Source organism: Silene latifolia, chromosome X (genome assembly GCF_048544455.1).
Source record: "Silene latifolia isolate original U9 population chromosome X, ASM4854445v1, whole genome shotgun sequence".
NCBI lineage: Eukaryota > Viridiplantae > Streptophyta > Magnoliopsida > Caryophyllales > Caryophyllaceae > Silene > Silene latifolia.
The window spans coordinates 307119215-307138383 of NC_133537.1; the positions used below are offsets into that span (position 1 = coordinate 307119215).

The 19169-nt window shown below is 38.2% G+C and overlaps 1 non-coding gene across 1 annotated transcript; it reads right to left on the reverse strand.

Moving 5' to 3' along the window:
* Positions 1-3655: 3655 nt before the first annotated feature.
* LOC141626058 (small nucleolar RNA R71) lies at positions 3656-3762 on the reverse strand. The gene has a single exon (XR_012535787.1). It is a non-coding gene; the product is annotated as a small nucleolar RNA R71 (small nucleolar RNA).
* Positions 3763-19169: the final 15407 nt, after the last annotated feature.

Consider the following 19169-nt stretch of genomic DNA (forward strand, 5'->3'; position numbering starts at 1 on the left):
ATACTCTTGCAAAAAAAATGAAATAGTATGCCTTGGAAATAGTATTCTATAATACTACATATTGATAATGGATACTCCGTAGTACTTTGCTTTGGAATTGAAAACGGCATCTGAAGAATTTGCTTTGGAATTGAAAATTGAAGAGGTAGATAAAGCAAATTAATTAGGAAGTACAAAACGTCATATAATAGAAAAATTTTATGAAAGGCTCAAACGTCATATAATAAAAGTTGGAGGGAGTATTATTTAATTTATACCATTGACCCGTCTTGACCCCGACTCACCTCTGACCGTCATTGACCACTCGCTTGACCACCGTTGATCACCAAAAATCGAGTTTGACGGACTTGTTATATGGTTATTTGTTGTTCTTGTGGGACCGTCTTAAGACGGATTTTTGACCCCTATTTCGTGGCCTAATTTAGAGGATCTTGGGTGGTCCTTGTCATGGGTTGAGAGGGGGTTTTAGTGGTGGTTATGGGTGGCGGAACAGGTGGCGTTTAGGTGGTAGAAAATGGGGTTGAAAAGGGCTATACGGGTTGGCTTGTGTTGTTGTGTCGGTTGTTATTGTTCTTGTTGTCGGCTGTTGTGGCGGTTGGCCATTATTGTTGGACTCGGGTTGAGAGTGGTGACAGGTGGGGGTCAAGCCCTGACCACAGTGGTGGTGGTGGCCCACGTTGGTGGCTGTTTTGGTGGCATTTTTGGAGTGTATGTCGGGTGTGTTTGTGTTGTTGTCGGGCTGTTTTGTCGCTGCTGTTTGTCGGGGTTGTGGCTGCTTTTTGGGGGCCGTGGGTGGTGTATGTGGTAGGTGATTGTGGTGATGTATAATGGTGGTGGTGGTGGTGGTGGTGGTGGTGACCGTGTTTGCGGGCTGGTTTGAGGGTATTTCGGAGGTGGTCCAAACACGGGTTCAACCGTGTAGTATGGGGGTTATGGGTAGTATGTTTAAGACGGGTTTTAATTATTGTATAATGGGCTGAGTTGGGATTTGAACCAAGTAATTGGCGGGTAGTTGAGTCGAGACTTGAATTTAATTATATTAAATTATATAATCGTAATTTAATTAAATTAGTTAGTAATTAGATTAATTAGTAATTATGTGTAATTGTATTTTATTTAGGTGACGGTCTTTGTGGAAGAATATTGTTTGGCTGGATTGCTTACGGAGTATGCTAAAGGTAGGTTAATTGATGTGACCATAATTGGCGCATATTTAGCCCCCGAATTACCATTGTTTCCATGCTTTTTAGTGCCTATTTGGGTCATTTCTTATCTTTAGTTCTTTGTTTTGCATATTCTTTGAGATTTTGATCCCTTGGTAGGAAAGGAGTAAGAATCTTGCATTTTCATGGCAAAACGAGGCTAAATTGATCGTATTCAATGACCAAGCATCAAGGAGAGACAAGACTAGAAGGCCTTTGTACATAGCATAGTAGAAGAGCATTGTTGAGAAAGGATCCTTGAGTCCCCAAGGAAATCCCCAAGGAATTCATGAAGAAAAGGGAAGAAAAGAAGAAGAATTGACGCTGCCAGACAATCCGAACGGATTGTACACAATCCGCCCGTCCGTCCAGCCCAATCCGAGCGTCCCTCAAAGGAATCCGCTCGGATTCCCCCTCGCCAATCCGAGCGTCTTGCCCAAGGATCCGCTCGGATTCCTCAGCCCAGATCCGGCCGTCCCGACTCCCATCCGCACGGATTTCGATGACAAAGACGTTTTCATTCTTCAAGCTACGATAAGAGAAGCCCTTCTCTCGGAAAATACCGGAGTCTCCTTGCTCAACTTAAAAGTGTAATTACTAGTTTAGCCCTTAGTTAACCCTAATGCATCCTCCCTAATTTTCACTATAAATACCCCATTAGTCTAATTAGAGGAGCATGTTCTTCTTATCAATAATTAGTGTAGTTAATATCAATCAAATCTCTCTTCAATATTGTAATCAAGTATTAATCAAGTTTTAATCCAAGTTTTAGTTCTTTAATCTCTCTCTTGTTCTTCCTTTATTTTGGGTAATTGAAGATTATTTGGGTTATTATTGGGAGATTGACAACCTCTCAATCTAGGATTCAAGTACTTCTATTATTCTTGCTTTATTATTGGAATCATTAGTAGGTATAATCTCTTAATCCCTTTTTAATTATTGTTAATTGCTTTCATTTATTCATCATGTTTCATTATGTTAGTATGATTGACAACCTTTCTAGCATGATCAACATGATAATGAGTGAGTAGTCTCTTAGCTAGGGTTTAATGGGTGATTAGGGGAAACCAACATGGGGAATGATTCATGCTTAAATCAATATGCTTTCATATCTTATTTGCTTGCTTGTTTTGATCTTAATACATACACATGTTATATTTGATGAAATGCTAAGCCTATGAATCCTTGCATTTACTATCATCTTCTATCCTTTCAACTTGACTTGTAAGACATAACCCAACTCGAGTCTTGTTAGACCATGCATGTGTTGAGTAGGAAAGATTAAGTCGACTTGTAGGTGTTGTACAATCTAATCGATTCGGCTCCGGACCCAAACTTTCCTAGGATTGTAAGATATAACCCAACTCAATCCATCACAACAATAATTGCTTGCTTATAATTTGAGAACATGTTTGTATGATCATATCCCATGATTCCCCTATGAACCCATGACACCCTAGTGCCTTTAATCAATTGTTTACACCCCTTATTTTATTCATCTTGCTAGTTTATTTTCATTGTTATTTTAGTTTAGTAACCTTCTACATCAACCCAATTTGTGACACCCCTTAGACACTACTAGTTACAATAGAATTCTCATTTCAATACCCGTCCCTTGGGATCCGACCTTTACTTGCCTCTTTACTAATTGTAGAGTTGTTTGTGAAGTATAAATTGTGTTTTGTATCGACCATTGACCAACGACCACATATGCTTAATTGTGAACACGAAATGGCCTCGATCAAAATGGCGCGCGTTGTCGGGGACGGTGTTTAATTGATTTAAGATTTCTTTTATTGTTATTAGTTGTGTCTTTTTCACCTTGGGGAAGTAAAACTCCTCAAGGTTTGTTCTAATTGTTTTCAAGTTGTTTGATATTTTGCATGTCTAGAAGGTTACAAAGAGATTTGTTACCTTTTGACCGTGAAATCGAAAGAACCTTGACGAATAATAGGAGACTTGTTAGGAGGAATTTGGGAGGTGTTGGTGAAGTTGTTCAACCCACTAGTGAGTTTGTCAATCCTTTCGCAATAGAAGGAGAAGAAAACCCATTAAACAATACCACACAAAATCCACCTACAATGCCTAAATTCTCGTCACACTCTATACCCACCGAGGAGGATTTACCAAATGGTACTCCTACACCACAACATCTTACCGGAAACTTTATTGCCAAGTCCGCCTTCATCCAACTAGTTGAGAGGAGCCAATTCGGGGGAATGCCTAGTGAGGACCCTCATTCTCATATGGAAACCTTTTGCGATTATTGTGAAGCTATCTCTCAAACGGGCGTGACTCAAGACCAAATAAGATGGGTCTTATTTCCTTTTTCGTTAATCGGCACCGCAAAGCAATGGTTGAAGGGCTTTGATAAGGCCACCCTTGGAATAGATTCTTGGAAGAAGTTAGCTCTAGCTTTCTACAAAAAATTCTACCCACCGGAAAAGACTAACATGCTAAGAGCTCAAATTACGGGTTTTAAGCAAAGGGATGAAGAATCTTTGTATGAAGCTTGGGAGCGGTTCAAAGGTATTTGTCGCTCATGTCCTCACCATGGACTTAGCGAATGGTTTTTAGTGCAACAATTTTGGAATGGTTTATATGAAGATTCAAGGAACATTCTCAATATGGGATCAAATGGAATGTTCACCGAAGTTGATGACAATCAAACATGGAACAAGATTGAGGAAATGGCGGTCCATAATTCACAATATAGTAGACCTCGCAAGGCTACTAGAGGAGGAAAGTATGAAGTGGACTCCGTTACTCAATTGGGTGCTCAACTTAGTGCTCACATTGACACAATCAACTTGAAGTTTGAACAAGCTATGGCTAGACTTGAGGAAAACTCAAAAACATCAAAGCATCATGTCAATGCCATGACGGCATCCTCATCAATCCCAAGTGGGATATGTGAGAATTGTGGAACCTTGGGTCATGACTCAAGTGAATGTAGGGGAACAACCGAACAAGTTAATGCTTTCCAAGCTTACAAAAGTGGTACCCCTTATTCAAAGTTTTACAATGAAAACACCAAGTTCCATCCAAATCTCTCATACAAAAGCCAAAATGTTCAAAACCCTCAAACAACATACACTCCACCACCCATGAGAAATCAAAATCAAAGACCCTTTTACAATCAAAACCAAGGTTACCAAAATCAAAATCCATACAATCACCAAAATGACCAAGGTTTTGATGTCCAAAAAGCGGTCCTCCAAATGCAAAAGAATCAACAAGAATTTTTCACTCAAATGCAAAAAGATAGCCAAGCAAAAGATACCACCATCAACAACATTCTAGCTCACACCAAGATGTTGGAAACACAATTGACCCAACTAGCATCTTCAAGCTCACAAAGACAAAAGGGGCAATTACCACCTCAAAGTAATCCCCCTAGACATGAAACGGTTAGTGCCATTCACTTGAGAAGTGGTACAAGATATGAAGCACCGAAGAAGCAAGTTGAGGATGAAGTTGTGAGAGCTAGTGAGAATGAAGTTGTGGTGCAAAGTCCCAAAGAAGGGGAATCATCAAAAGAAGAAAGTTCAAAGAAAAATGAAGACAAAGCCAAAGAAAAGGAGCCCATTGTGATTAGACTTCCTTTTCCAAGTCGTCAAGCCAAGCCCAAATTTGATGATCAACTTGGAAAGTTCATGGAAATTGTGAAGAACTTAGAAGTCTCAATTCCTTTCACGGAATTAATCAATCACGTTCCGGCCTATGCAAAGTACATGAAAGATATCCTCACAAAGAAGAAGTCGATCCGGAAACTTGAGACTATCGCCTTCACTAAGGTGAGTAGTGCAATACTTCAAGGGAGTTCACCTCCAAAGTTAAAGGATCCGGGAAGCTTCTCAATACCGTGTACCATTGGCGACACAACGATCAACAAAGCCTTATGTGATCTAGGGGCTAGTGTGAGTGTCATGCCGTACTCGGTGAGTAAAAGGTTGGGAATGGGAGAGCTTAAATGCACCAATATCACTCTTCAAATGGCCGATAGATCGACGAAGACACCATTAGGGATATGGGAAGATGTCCCCGTGCGAATTGGGAAGTTTTTCATCCCGGTAGACTTTGTCATTGTTGATATGGAGGAAGATTCCAACATTCTAATCATCTTAGGAAGACCTTTCCTACACACCGCGGGTGCGGTGATTGATGTGAAACATGGAGAGCTCACTCTAGAAGTGGGAGATGAAAGCATAACTTTTAATCTTGACAAAACCATGAGAGCTCCTCGTTTGCATGAGCCATGTTTCATGATTGATCATTATAGCCGGAAAGATGAAAGGAAGAAATCGGAACTCCAATGGAAGAAGAAAATTGAAGATGCTCCATTCAAAGAGCAAGTGAATTGTGACAAGGAGAGCTTGCAAAGCTCATCAAAATCAACCAAGGAAGAAGATGATGGCCTCATTGGCCAAGAGAAGAAATTGGGAGAGTTGTCTCCATCTAAGCAAGAGATTTTCAATGATCAACTCAATGAAGTTTGTGGTCTTTGGGACGACGAATTTGAAGGGATCTTTAATCCCTACATTGGGCATGCCATCGATCATGATCAACAACAAGGAGCACGGTCTATTGAGGACCTCTACCATAACAATGAACAAGCTTTTGATTACTTCTTCAAGGTGTTGAGCAACATCAACAACACCTTGAGCATGCCCCCTTGACATCTCATCAAGAATGAGAGTTTGGTGGAGTCCTCCCTAAACCACCACTTGTAAATATTTCTAACTCCCTAACTTACATTTCAATTTTTGTATTGCATTTTTGTCATTTTTGGATTTTTATTTACTTTGATCAAAATAATTGTCATGAAAAGAGAGAAGTGAGGGAGGGATTAACAATTTTAATTGATGTGTAGTGCTTTACCTTAGTGTGGGGATGGCAATTGCCTAGGCTATTCATGCCTTAGTAGTGCCCCCACAATGAAGAACACAAGATTTGAAAGAAAGAAAGAAAGAATGATAAGGGAATGCGTTTGTGCACGGATAGAACTGAATCCGTGTACACAAGGACAATCCGAGCGGATTCCCGAGAATCCGCCCGTCGAAGAAGATCCGAGCGTCACGAGAAGACGCCCGTCTTGGGCTGTCTTTGAAATTGCAAATTTCTTGATGTTAAAGAATCCGAGCGGATTTTCGGAAAGACGCCGTCTCGTCTCATAGAATCCGTCCGACTTTTGGAGAAGACGCCCGTCTTTGCAGCTGAGAAAAACAAAGAAAAATCTCTGGACTAGAATCCGTCCGTCCTGCACAAAATCCGCCCGTCCCATCACAGAAGAGTCCGAGCGGATTCCCCAGAATCCGCCCGTCTCTAGGCGGGATTTTGAAAATTTTGAAGCTGTAGAATCCGCACAGATTGCGCCCAATCCGCACGGATTGTCCCTGCGTCTTGAAAAATCTCGACTTCTTTATAACCCATCCCACCTTCATTCATTCATTCATAAACACTACCCACAACATCAAAACCCTCATCCTCTCCATCTCAAAAACAAAAACCCTCAACAAAACTCACCAAAAACAAATCAAACCATCCTTCAAACAACAAATCAATCACTCCATCTTCAACAACAATCAAAACCAAGCACAAAATCTTCACCCTTTGAGTCGATTTTTGTTCTCATAAAGGCAAAGCCTTTCACCTTCAAAATCGACCTGGGCATTCTACAAATTGAAGATTTTTGACTCTTTACTTGGTTAGTTCATCAAATGGCAAGAACAAAGGGAGCAACAAAGGCAACAAAGGCACCAAAAGCAAAGGCTCTCTCTCAAAGGCAAAAAGCTCTACAAGCAAAGAAAGCTTTGGCAATGGTGGTAGCAACACCAAGCTTGGAAGTGCAACAACAACAACAAACTTCTATGGGAGCATCACCTTCTACTCCGGTAATCGATCAACTCTTGCATTATCCGGAGGTAACTTTCATTTCCGATACCCATAGAAATACATTTGTCAAGTTTGCTATGAAACAAATTCAATCCACCAAATTCATATGTAAAGATGCTTTGGAGAAATTGGGTGTTCTTGAACAAACAAAAGCCTTTTTCAATGCCATGGGTTTGAAGAAATTGTTTGAAATGAAGGAAGTAACATACCCCTCCCTTGTCTTGGAATTCTTAAGTTCTTTAAAAGTGACAAAAGTTGAGAATAGGGAAAATATTGAGTTTCGTCTAGCTAACACTAGTAGACGCATTACCTTTCCGGAATTGGGTGAAATTTTGGGTCTTAGCGATGAAGAGAAATTTTATAAGCAATATGGGAAGTATGACCCCGAGCCTCTTTGGGAGGCAATCTCCGGGAAGAAATTTGAAGATTTTCATGCTTGTCGTGCTCTTTTGGTCCATCATCCGGGCATAAGAGTATGGCACAAAGTTGTGGGAAATACCATAATTGCTAGGAAAGACACCAATCATTTCACAGGACTCGATTTTATTCTCCTTGAATCAACTTTGAATATTGGAAGAATTCACACCAAGCCTTACAATTCTTTGAGGCTATTGGTTGATAGATGGCTCCATGTAGATAGTGGGAAGAAGGGTACAACCGTTATTGTTAATGGCGGCCTTGTCACGGTCCTAGCCAAGCACTTTGATCCTAATTTCAATAAGGATAGCAAGTACAAGGCAAAGGAAGGTGGCCATCTTATTGATATGTCCATCATGATTAACAAGTTCAAGTGGGTTGCTCACAATCCCCTTGACACTAAGTATGGGTGGCTTACTAGTGAGGCTCGATCATTCACTTTACCCGCGAAGATTTGTCGTCTTAGTGTCCACCGGACCAACTATTTACTTCCCCTATCCAAGGAAGCCGAGTACATCATTCAACAACAAAAGGGTGACCATGAAACCCCCTCCTCTTCCATTGTTATACCGCCTTACCCCTTTGTGTATGAAGAGTTCAAACCGCAAGGAGTTGAAATTGGAAAAGACTATGTCACTCTTCTTATGCAAGCCATGCACAAGCAAGCTTATGAAGATCGGAAGAATGCTTATTTGGCTCAATATCCTCCCCTCTTACATCTAGCTAGGCAAGGACTCCTTGATCCATCTTGTCCTTTGCCTAGTTGGGCGGATAAAGAAGCCTTGTTTCCGGGTGCATCTAGGGACGTGGTGGAAGACAATGAGGTTGTTGGAAATGGTGAAGAGATTGATGATAATATTGAGGAAGAAGCAAGTGGAGATGAAGAAAGGGATGGTGAAGATGGTGAAAATGATGATGAAGAAAGCAAAGAAGAAAGTGTCAAGGAAAGTGGCAATGTGACCACTTCTCATGAGGGAAGTGATGATGATGATAGCATGATGGAAGACTAGCCTTGGAGACTCCTACTCTCCCACGGTTTGTCTATATCTCTTTGTATTTTATTTCATTTTGATCATTGTTGGTTTAGTCCTAGCAACATCAAAGGACTCACACCTCGGTACCATTGAGGTGTTCTTTATTGTTCCCATTTTTGAAAATCCAAAATGACAATCTAGTTTCATGCATAGCATAGTGTGTGCATGAACTATACCCATGCTTTGACATTAGCAATAGTGTCTTATTTGGTTTGGGGAAGTTAATGCATACACAACGGGAGGTAATCTAAATTATCCTCTCCGTCATAACAAAACAGCATGCATCATGTAGTATAGCTTAGTGTAGAATTGCATTTAGTATAGAAATCATGCATCATTTTTGCATAATTTCCATCATTTTGGCCATTGAGGACAATGCCCATATTAGTGTGGGGATGGGAATTCTAACACTTAACTTTTATTCAAAAACCATAAAAATTGAAAAATTTCAAAAATCATAAAAATTTGAAAAATCGAAAAACCAAAAACAAGTTCATTTCCTTTGTATATATTATCTTGTATATATTGTGTTTGTTTATCCTTGTTCACTTTGATTGACTACGCCACATCCGAGACATGAGGATATTGAAGACCGCATGGGATGATCTTTCCAATCTCCTTTTTCCTCTTTATGTTAATGACTATGTGGCTTTATTTTGATTGATGCGGTACAACAATGTGAACTTAGGACTTGCATTTAGTTTATATGGCATATTAGTTGGTAGAATCACATGCATTAGGATGTATATTTGTTAGTTGCATCATGGCATGTAGTTTGCATGGTTAGAAAAATTTTGTGAAACCGTCTATTTGGGAAGCTTGACAAGTGTATATAGGCCCTAGTAGATGCTTTTTATTCTTAAGACTTTGCTTGTTAGAATGCTTGTAAAACACCCTAGGATGCGTCATGCTAGTATCCTTTGACCCATGGTTTAAGGCCTAGTCAAGAGTACCTTGTGGTGTGATAACTCCTTGGCTACCGTTTATTCCAAGGTGACCCTTGAAACCATGCATACTTCCATCATTCATCCATGTTCTACCATACATTTTTGTCATCAAAGGGAATGGGCACAAAACAAAAAGAAATTAATTTGAGTTCAAAGAAATGAAAAGTGAAAGAAAGTTTGCAAAAATGCATCAAATGAAAAGAGGAGCAAAAATAGAACTCCTAAGCTTCAAATACAAGGCACCCTCGTTACTAATTGGGGTGACTTTGAAAATATTCAAAAAAGAAATGCAAAAAGTTGTCAAGTATTGAAATGCCAAAAATCAAAAGAAATGGCAAGAAAGTGTTCTCAAATGTCAAATGCCAAATGAAATTGGGGGGAAAAACAAAAATGAAAGCAAACTCCCAAAATGAAACTCAAATATCTATCGATCCCTTTATCCATCGTATCCATTTTTATGCATGGTAGAGAGGGGACGACCCTTCTTCTTGTCTAGGTAAGAGGGGGAATTCCGCGATCCTCCAGTGTTTCTAACACCATAGGGAGTCTACTCTTGACAAAAGCATTTAACGATTGAGGACAAAGGTACCCTAGCTTGACACCTTTTGGAGGTGATTTATTGGTATCCTTCTAGGCTTAGTAGTTTGAACAAATTGCATCTATGAAGGATTGTGTACCCTTGAATTGCTTCCCTTATAGATAATTTCCGCCACTTAGATGAGGAAAGTGGCTATTCTTTTGTAGATGCATCCATTATTTGATTTTGTGTGCTTAATGTTTGGATGTGTCGCCATTTTGGCAAGACCCACCTTGCCTTGCAAGAAGGCATCCTACCTCATGGTTGTCTTGTTGTGAGTTGAAGGGGCGGAGTGAGACCCGCTAATTGTCTCATATCGGCTATTATTATTAGGTTAGGTTAGTTTTGGTCCTAGTCTTTGTCACCTCTTTACTCGGGACGAGCAAAGGTTCGGTTTGGGGATATTTGATGTGACCATAATTGGCGCATATTTAGCCCCCGAATTACCATTGTTTCCATGCTTTTTAGTGCCTATTTGGGTCATTTCTTATCTTTAGTTCTTTGTTTTGCATATTCTTTGAGATTTTGATCCCTTGGTAGGAAAGGAGTAAGAATCTTGCATTTTCATGGCAAAACGAGGCTAAATTGATCGTATTCAATGACCAAGCATCAAGGAGAGACAAGACTAGAAGGCCTTTGTACATAGCATAGTAGAAGAGCATTGTTGAGAAAGGATCCTTGAGTCCCCAAGGAAATCCCCAAGGAATTCATGAAGAAAAGGGAAGAAAAGAAGAAGAATTGACGCGCTGCGGACAATCCGAACGGATTGTACACAATCCGCCCGTCCGTCCAGCCCAATCCGAGCGTCCCTCAAAGGAATCCGCTCGGATTCCCCCTCGCCAATCCGAGCGTCTTGCCCAAGGATCCGCTCGGATTCCTCAGCCCAGATCCGGCCGTCCCGACTCCCATCCGCACGGATTTCAGTACAGCACGTTTTCATTCTTCAAGCTACGATAAGAGAAGCCCTTCTCTCAGAAAATACCGGAGTCTCCTTGCTCAACTTAAAAAGTGTAATTACTAGTTTAGCCCTTAGTTAACCCTAATGCATCCTCCCTAATTTTCACTATAAATACCCCATTAGTCTAATTAGAGGAGCATCTTCTTCTTATCAATAATTAGTGTAGTTAATATCAATCAAATCTCTCTTCAATATTGTAATCAAGTATTAATCAAGTTTTAATCCAAGTTTTAGTTCTTTAATCTCTCTCTTGTTCTTCCTTTATTTTGGGTAATTGAAGATTATTTGGGTTATTATTGGGAGATTGACAACCTCTTAATCTAGGATTCAAGTACTTCTATTATTCTTGCTTTATTATTGGAATCATTAGTAGGTATAATCTCTTAATCCCTTTTTAATTATTGTTAATTGCTTTCATTTATTCATCATGTTTCATTATGTTAGTATGATTGACAACCTTTCTAGCATGATCAACATGATAATGAGTGAGTAGTCTCTTAGCTAGGGTTTAATGGGTGATTAGGGGAAACCAACATGGGGAATGATTCATGCTTAAATCAATATGCTTTCATATCTTATTTGCTTGCTTGTTTTGATCTTAATACATGCACATGTTATATTTGATGAAATGCTAAGCCTATGAATCCTTGCATTTACTATCATCTTCTATCCTTTCAACTTGACTTGTAAGACATAACCCAACTCGAGTCTTGTTAGACCATGCATGTGTTGAGTAGGAAAGATTAAGTCGACTTGTAGGTGTTGTACAATCTAATCGATTCGGCTCCGGGACCCAAACTTTCCTAGGATTGTAAGATATAACCCAACTCAATCCATCACAACAATAATTGCTTGCTTATAATTTGAGAACATGTTTGTATGATCATATCCCATGATTCCCCTATGAACCCATGACACCCTAGTGCCTTTAATCAATTGTTTACACCCCTTATTTTATTCATCTTGCTAGTTTATTTTCATTGTTATTTTAGTTTAGTAACCTTCTACATCAACCCAATTTGTGACACCCCTTAGACACTACTAGTTACAATAGAATTCTCATTTCAATACCCGTCCCTTGGGATCCGACCTTTACTTGCCTCTTTACTAATTGTAGAGTTGTTTGTGAAGTATAAATTGTGTTTTGTATCGACCATTGACCAACGACCACATATGCTTAATTGTGAACACGAAATGGCCTCGATCATTAATCCTACTCAGTTTTAATATATTTGAATGGTCATGTGAGTCATATTTTAATGGTCATTGCATTATAACATGATATTGGTTAATTGCATTGAATGAGTCGGTAACTGAGATGTTATACGGTATCTTGCATTTATTGTATTGTCTTGTATGTCGGGGGACATGGTAGATTAATTGTTGTTATGGAGACGTAAGGCGGTTGGGAGACTGTCTTACGCTTAAGTCACCTCTTGGAGCTTCCCACTCTAAGAGGGATGTTCACATTAATAGCTTGACTTACCGAGGTACTCGTGTGGTTGAGACGCGACGTCTGGCAGGGGATCCGGTTGGCTTCTGGACCCGGTACGTCTGGGCGTGTCCCGGTACCTATTTGTGGTTGTTGGTATATCTAGGCGTGTCCTGGTACCAGTGTGGTTGTCGGTATGTCTGGGCGTGTCCCGGTACCGTGGTAGTTGTGGGTACGTCTGGGAGTGTCCCGGTACCAGTGTGGTGGTTGTTTGATAGCATCTCATTCATGTTATAGTCATGTTGCATACTCACACACTCTGAGATGTGTCACACTTTATTTATTGAAACTGACGTTTCTGTCTTTGTATTTGTCACCTATTTCTGGGGTGGCCTGTGTCGATCCATGATATTTCCGATCATATGGGGAGCAGGTTGAGTACAGATTTTGCTTGTTGATGTGATCGGGATTTGGGCCGCACCTTGGACTCGAAGTCGAGTAGCATAGCATAGATGACGTAGATGGTAGTCAACTTGTAATTTGTATAGTTAGCATTTATCATTTGTTTACGTTTATGGTTTGTAATCACTAAACTTATTTATTAATGATGTTTCTTAATTGTAATTCTGATTTCATTGCCTCGAAAAACCGAGACGGTAACATCTCCCAATTACCTTGGCCGAGTAAGAAGGGGGTGTTACATAAGCTCTCCATTTCATGTCAGAAACATAAAATTTAGTTATCATAGCTATCACTACGTCAAGAGGAAAGTAAGATGTGGTCGCCTAGGTTTTAACAAGTGTCTAATACGGTACATGGGCATTTGTCTAATACAGTGTTGTATAAGTGTCACTACTGCTAAAAATATTGAGACACGGGAACCCTATCCTAAAAAAAAAAGTTTTTGAATCAAACTAGAAATATCTGAGACGTAAGGCTTAAAATGTAAAAAGGCACAACACTTTATGGACACATTCCTTCCATTTACTTTACCATGCAAGATTATCTTTGAGCCTTTGCGTGGAAAAGTGATGGGGTAGAGAATGTAACATAAGGAACATATACTCATATCCTCGAGTGTCGAATTGGGCACATATATGGTCATAAAAGTAAGGAGTCGAAGTACATAAGTTGTATATGAAATTTAAAGTTTATATGAAATTTAAAGCAATTGCTACGTAACTATTATATCTAATATGGCCATGTAAAACAAATGATATCTCGTTTCGTTTTTAGTAGGATGAAGGTGTATACTAATCCAATTAGTTAGTTTCACAAGAAAATAAAATTTTTAAGGATCGGAAGAAGAGCAAAAAGAAGAGACATTTGAAATTGATCTTTGATTTTTTTACGTTTTTTATGCGGACTTTCTTCCTAAAATGGTAGCACCAGATGATTATTACATAGAAGATATTGATATCTAACCTGATTTTTTTCTATATCTCAATCTACTGAGACCCAATATAAAGTACTATAAGACTTAATCTAATGTATGGAAAAAAACACTAATCGCAAACAACCAATGAGAAACATTCCCCCTTCATTTCTCACAATAAACGAAATGACAACACCTAAAGAACGTATGGTTAAGGTTTATGGTTTTGAAATTTCTGCACCAGGAGGATCAAACGAAGGTAATTTCTCTATTATATTCGCCTTCGTAAACATATTCATTATATTTAAGTGCTTTTTCTTTGCTTTATTTACTACTGTTTAGTTTTTTTTGGTCTAAACCATCCGGTAATCCGAGCCACATTGGGCCGACTAATCCGGATTTCGGGGCGTGTCCAAGGATTACGGTATTTAAACCCCTCCCAATCGCAGTTGTGGGGGATCGATCCGCAGACCTCCCTATCAAGCGCAGCCCCATGCTACCACTGCGCCAACCAACGATTGGTATTTACTACTGTTTAGTAGTATCATACTAATGTTAACCTGCATGACTCACATCTTTAAGATTCAAAGCCAACTTCAATAATTTTTTGAACATAATATCTATTTTGAGATTTTGATTTTAGTTGATTTTATTTTTATTAAATAATTTGTGGTTATCTTAATTATCTTTTTGGTAAAAAAGGAGTCAAATTTTTTAGATCTGGTTGATAATTTAGATGTTTCATCCATGCTATTAAATTTCGATTTGCAATTTGATCTCACAATAATCAGTTGTCGCGACCACATCTCATTAGATGTGCTATAAGTGCAGTCGTCCATGGTAACGCACAAAAATGCATTTGTTGTAACCTTTAGAAACCTTGATAACACAATCGCGATGTGATGTCGCTGTCATGATATTAAATGTAGGCCACTACAAAGAACAACGACCGAGTCATGAGGTTTTGCAGGCAACCTTCGTTAGAGGCGTAACAATCGTATTTATGGGGCCGCGACCACAAGTATGTCTCAACCAAGATTAATACGATTGTCGCATTCAGTATCTAATCGGTTTCATTATTGAAATTAATTTTAAATCAAGTTTCATGTAGATCTACAAATATAAAGAGTTTCTTCAAACCTATCTCCCACATATTCAATCTTTATTATGTTTCATATCCATGGCAGTTAAGTCCATAGCCATGTCAGTTATGGTAGTCTAATCTTGAAAATGGGGCAAATGTCACAGTAGAAAGAATACAATAAAAAACAATTTCACGATGATCTCCAAAATCTTTACAAAACAATCGTGATTCAATGTCTAGAATTCATTTAATACCATTCTACCATCTTCATTAGAAAAATAATATTTGTAAAGAGGAAATTTCAAGTAATAATGACTTCTTTTAATAAGTCTTTGTAGCACCCCCATTTAAGTAGGAGTCTTTAAATAAACATTCCCAATTAAAAGAGATTGTTATCATCTCAGTTTCCTTAGGCAATGAATATCAAATGGAAACAAACCAAGTACTTTTAATAAACTGTTATTTTTATTACACTTGTCCGGATAAAATTACAAATCCTTCAAAGTCGCTGAATTTATAATAATATTGTATTGCGGCTAAATAATGATTGTTCATGTGATAAACTAGGCGAAACTCGACTAACTCCACTTTATCAACTTTGCATCCCACCCCAGCTCAGCTCACAACAATAGTAGTAAACGTCAAACCTGCTTATTAGCTGCTTCCAATTCAATCGTAAATCATTGAAGGGATCAACACAGGCTCCCCCGGGAATAGGTGATAATTTACACAAGACACAACACAGTCAACTACATGCTAAATATAAATTTACAAGCAATAACGAATTTACTGATATTACGAGAACGCAAGGGCTCACGGCCCTCTTCCATACACACGGTCAGATTCACGACCACACATGATACTACATCACGCTTCATCATGTCCACGACCAACTCCGAACACCACCATGCCTGGCCTACTTTACACATACATCAAGTCCACGGTGCTTCCGCATCCCCGTGCCTGGCCTGCCATTTTATCAGGTCCACAACCGCAGCTGTGCCTGACCTACTTATCAATACGCACATGCCAATTCTTTAGGACCACAACCGCAACTATACCTGGCCTACCAATGTCTCATAGCAAGGCTGCCCCGCATGCATCCAACTCAATAAGAAATAATTTACGCATAACTCATAATAATATCAAACAGAAATAACTTCCGCAACTCCACTTCACAAGATATCAGTATAAGACCGTTGTAGCATAGTATATTACTCAATAGCTTAGTATAAACATCGTTGTCACATATTTTGCTCATCAAAGGCTCAGTATGACTCAGTATAAGACTGCTGCAACAGCAACTACGGCAATATAACTCAGTATAACCATTGTCTCAACATAGTATTGATCATGTCATTACAGATAAATAAATATTTAACACAAGTAGAGTAAGAAAATCTTACCTCAGCAAAATACCGTCGCAACAAATGTTACAAGGTGATTAGAAGGGCTTTTCTACAGATAAATAAATATTATCATCACAACATATGTTATATTTTACTGGGTTTTCCTACGTGATACCCCTGTGTTTTTCGATTCTTATATGTAGTTCCCTCATTTTTTTTAAAATATCACTGATACCCCTAAACTTAGTAAATAGTTCGATTTTTTGTAGTTTGAGTATTTTAAGAACTATTTACTAAGTTTAAGGGTATCAGTGATATTTTAAAAAATGAGGGAACTACATAAGAATCGAAAAACACAGGGGTATCACGTAGAAAAACCTAGTAAAATATAACTTATGTTGTGATGATAATATCAAAAACAACAACAAAAAATCACTAGTTGAGGTTAGGATCCTTATATAAATATCGGAAAATTCACGTGGAACCTCTGAATTTTGTCATTTTGCATATGGTACCCAGTATTTTATATTTGTGTATATGTTGTCCTTTATGTTTGATTTTTATACACATGTCTTTTTTTATCGCTTTAAAAAAATTTAATTGAGCATAACCCATGGAACGGAATTCGACATCGTCCAATTTTTTTATCTACAAACATTTTTGTCATAATCTACAATTTGAGAAAAAAAATGTCGACTGGCGTTTTCTAGAGTTTTTTTTCTCACAAAAACCTAAAATCTCCCATAACTTCGATCTTAAATTTACGAATAACTATTTTTTATTTATCGAATTATAGAGCTCAAAGAGTTAATCAATTTTAAAAAAAACAATTGGTCAATTCTGATTTTTTGTCTACGATTTATGCTCAATTGAAAATTAATTTTAAGAATGGTAAAAAGAGCATGTCGTACTTGAAAATCAAAATTCAAGCTTACCATATCACAAACTTAAAAGATTGGATACCACGTACAAAATGAAAAAACTTAAGGGTTTACGTGAATTTCGTATAAATATTGGACAACACACATTTATTTCATTGTAACTTTCATACGTGTTGAAAGTTGTTCATACAAGGGGATAAGATAGAAATAGTTGTTTAGATCATACATAAGATTCAAATAGAAGCTAAGAAGCTTAATTAAAAGCACGTGCTTCCTCATGCGTGGTAGAATTTTATGACAAATACACCCTGTAAACTCTTTCATTCTCAATGCAGCAATATTAAATTTGTCATTTATTATACTAATATACTCCGTAGTAATATATCGATAAATTTTGCTCTATTTTAAGACTAAGAGGGAAATGTAAAAAAATACGCTTAGATTTTCCACTATGAAGCAGCAAATGTGATAATATATGCACATATAGGAATCATTAGTTGGTCTATGAATATATTTGGATTTCATAAACTTTATCATTTGCATAAATGAGAAGGACATGATATGAAGCCAAGCAAAGGAAGAATAAATTATCGAGTTGAAAGAAATTACATAAAAACCTATTTACTTGAAGAATCAAATTCTCATACACGATACTTTTCTTGGTGCGACAGACAGACGAAATGAAATGATAGCACCCTCTGGAATTCAAATTTGTCATTTCAACGAGGAAGAACTTGCGGGAATACAAGTGATAAAAAGAGGCCACGACTTCATTGAAGTCGATTGCGGATGCATAGACCAACGATGTGGAGACTTGGCCGGGAAACTCAAAATTTATACTGACGGCAAACTGGAGATAACGTGTTCCTGCAACCCTGGTTACAAATTAGGTATGTGCTACATATCCACCTCTATTTTACATCTTTTTACAAATATAAATCTAGTGTAGTGGTGGACGACGATGGGTCGAGTCATGATGGGTCGAGTCGAGATTGCTTTGATGTGTAAATTTAATTTGCAGTGAATGTACACCCAACGAAGTTCGAAAAGCACGCCAGAACAATAGGATTAGGAAGATGGAAGATTAATGTATGGGTTTGGGTTGAAGACGCGAAAATATCATTAGAGAAAACTAATCTGCTCAAGTACTATTTGGGTGTGCATCCGAAGCGCAGTAACGCTCGACGTGGTTTTGTCCACCAAGATAAGTTCATGACTTGCACTAAATGTGGCAAGGTGTGCCGGTTTGAACGCCGAAACCAACACCAATGTTGGGTTTACCATCACGCTTATTTAGCTCGAAATCAGTGGAGTTGCTTGCATTACCCTCGTAATAGGTATGTGTTGTTCTCTTCAACTACTCGTTCTGTGATATGCATACATCAAATGGAAAATCATGGTTGCGAAATTGACATATTTGTCACATTATATTTGGCTAGCTTAATATAAAAATGGAGTTTTTCCAATTAGGGAAATCGTCTTGTTTAGGAGGATTTGAAATTCACACATTTAATTTTACTAATCTTGTTTTGGTTGAAGATAATGTCACCATATGCATGATGTCTAAGTAAGAAGTTATTTCTAATTAAGGGAATTAAAATTTTACAAGATACTGTAATCAGTATGTTTTCATGTGAACTTACTATGTTGCTGTAAGAAATGACGTAACAACATGATATATACCTCAAACAATTTATATAAATATGGTAATACATAGTGTAATACCACTATAATAACACATATACTCAATTTCCTTTTACACTTTCACATGAATTAAAAACTTTCCATCTTCTTACATGGTCACTTGTTTCGGTTGCTCTTGTGTATGTCGTATTCCAAGGATTTCTAATACAAAACTAATGTGGATTAGGATGAACTGCAACATGGGGGATGAAAGGGAAGAAAAGAAAAATGCAAGGAAATGCCCTAGGAATAAGAATAATGGTGGGAGCTGCTTGGGTTGCACAAAATGTGTATGCTTTGGTTGCACTATGTGCCGCTTTGAAGACTGCCCTTGT